We start from the raw sequence: 3,117 nt of genomic DNA on the forward strand, positions 1-3,117 counted from the left end.
TTTGCTTCTTCTGTTCCTGACACTTCTGATGACATCACAGACAATTCATCCTTAGGTCTCAGATCACTCAACACACGAGGCTACGCTGGCATACATCCTCATTGCATTCGTGCCACCTAATTTGAAATCTACTGTCAAATACTTCAAGAAGAGAAAATCCCCAGGGGAATTAGGTGATAATATTATTCAGTGATAGCTATTGAGAGCGTTTATCTAATCAAAACAAAAGATGCAACACCTGGTATGTATCTATCGGTCTCCCCAGCTGGTGCAGATGGAGGCCACTGCTTGAGCTCTGAAATACCTTCCTTCCCTGACAAGCTCCTGAGTGGTGGTTTGAACTGGGAGGGAGGTGAGGGAGAAGGGGGCCCAGGCCAGCCTAGCTCAGCAAGATCTCACGGCTTCCTGGCAAATCACTTTGATGTGCTGTGCCTTTGAAGTAAATCCTTTCATATTAGGGACTCTTCTTCACCAATCTCTTTATTAGCCCCTGTAGTGTGTCAGAGGAAGAAGAGTCCTCTGATAATTACTTCTTGGAGGGAGTAGGAGAGAAGTGAAACATACAAGGAGGAAAACAAAGACAGGGAAAGAGTGAGGGCAAGAACTCTAGAATTGGGTAGTGGATGTTAAAGCCTTTTGGCATTTGAATCTACTAAGCCCATAGTTGATATATACACCATTAAAACAGCCAAGAATTGGCTTTGTAAAGGTTTTTTTTTTCCTCCAAAGGGGAATGCTATTTTATACTCTTATTTCCCAATTCTTGGGCCTATTTGATGGCAATTAGAAAGCTGTTTGCTTGTTTGTGCTTTAAAATGTCATTTAAAAACAAATCCAGAGTCTGTTCAAGTTACTATATTTCACTAATTTTAGAAACTCTTTTAGAATATGTAGGCATACCACTGTCAATACCCTCATCTATAAAAGGGGGTTAATGAGGTTATTATAAGGAGGAAATGAGCTGATATTTGCAAAGTATTAAAAATATGCCTTGGAAAGCAAATGCTATGTGCTTATTAAGTAGAATAATGAAAACAATTTAAACATAAAACATAAACATTGAATGAATAAAAAATGTACACAATGGTAAGTTAGATTGTCCATTATCATTTAATCCTGATCTATGTTCAATTATTTTCAAAATTGGGTTCATTACTCCAGAGAAATCAGGGCTATTTCTGGCCCCTCTTGCCATAATTGAATAGTGGCAAAAATCCATATTGGTACCATCTCTTAAAGTAACTCAGAAAGCACTAGCTGTAATTATTTCTGGTACCCAGGCCTTTGACATCTATGTTGTTGAGAAGGATACTTGCCCTTAGCTACTTAAGTATCAGTGAGAAGAATATTGCCTTGTTGGCTAGTTTGGCTGAGATGTGCCCTACAGTAGCCAGATAGTGACTGCCCTTTATCCCATTAAAAGTTTCTCTTGCTTAAAATAGTTGAGCAGCATCATTAGCTTCGTATTTTCAGGAAAAAATTTAAAGATTTTTTTTTCAGATTCTGTGAATTTTTTCCATGTTTCTCTTAAGTCACATGTCAGAAGCAATGCTAGAATAAAGCACTTGACTCCTTTGACTGATGTATGAACATTAATCAGCACCCTTTCAGCAGAACCTGACTTAGAATGACCCAATGACAGATTTCTTACTGCTATTTTTTTGCAACAGGCTCAGGATGTTAAGGCTAGAAATCTACAGGGATAGGGCTGTTGATCACTGCTATTCATAAGTTATTGCCTCACATTTCAGTTTATGGATTACATTCAGGTTTTAGGAATTGGTGTGCTAACCATTTACCATTGTAGATGGACATTGGCTGAAATCCTGACTTAGGGTTTACAAAATAATTGCAGTTTCCTGGTTACCAAGCCAACCAGTTATTAAAGTTTCCAGACAAAGTGTCTGCAGACTGAATTAGTCCTCAATGAGAAGAAACTGTACCAGTTCTGCACATTCAAATCCTGAGATTAAGTCCAGTCCATTCGAAACAACACCTGTGGCCACTTGCATTCTTTAGACTGCTATTTCAGAAGCAAAGACAGTAGTTTTTCTTTACTTTGTAACATTGAATACCTAGGATGAGAGTTAAATGTAATTTAGGATTTGGGGTTTTTTTTCTATGTGCACATACATGGATGTGTTAAAACCCTAAGTTCAATTACACCTCTATGATCTACCTGATATTTCAGTATGTCATGATTGCACAGGTACTTTGTTAAATGTCTCTCACTTTGGGATTCTTAGATATTTCATTATAATCAGAATCTGGTTTTGCACCTTTGGCAGTGATACCACAACATGAACTGGTGTTCTACACACCTATCAGGTGGTACACAACTTCATTCCAATTGATTACTTGTTTGAGGTGGTATCTGTCAGACCTCTCCTTTCTACAGTTGCTTTCTCCCAATTTTGTAAGTATTTTGACAAGTACTTTGGAATTAAGTAAATATCCCATTTGTTTTTAAGCTTTCAATTTTTTCCATTTATTTATTTATATCTCTTGTGTATCCATGGCTTCCTATTTTATTCAGTGGTTTATAATCCATTGCTATTATTATTTATTTTTGTGTTAAGATATTCCTGAATTTGCCAGTACCTTCTGTGTCCTTTTGACACAATCCCATCAGGCTTAAGGACCTCCTTGTTTACTGGATGTTCCAGACTCTTCTTTACTTTTCCTTCCCCAGCCCAGTTACCAGTCATTTCTCCACAGGTTTCTGGGTTTTTTTAGTGAAGACAGTATTTAGAAGCTGAGATGTGGGGTCTAGGCATGCCCACTGTTAGTGGGGCATTACTGTTCCTGAGCCCTCTCAGTGGACACCCCCTCACATGCGCATTTATGATTTTACTACTTCTACCCATCTCTCAAGCTAGTTAATTAACTAGCTGTGAGGAACCACACATTCAAATCGATACTACCCATTTTAATCCAGCTCTGAAGGTTTGTTCTAGTTTTCTTACATTTTGTGTTTGTATCTCTTCTCTTGTACAGTCAGCTCTCTGCAGCCTCAGGTTCCACATCCCCGGATCCAACCAAGTCATATGGACAATGGTTGGGGGGGGGGGGCTTTCCAATAGTGAACATGTACAGGCATTTCCCTTCGTCGTTTAT

This window comes from Marmota marmota, unplaced genomic scaffold (assembly GCF_001458135.2).
Source record: "Marmota marmota marmota unplaced genomic scaffold, marMar, whole genome shotgun sequence".
NCBI lineage: Eukaryota > Metazoa > Chordata > Mammalia > Rodentia > Sciuridae > Marmota > Marmota marmota.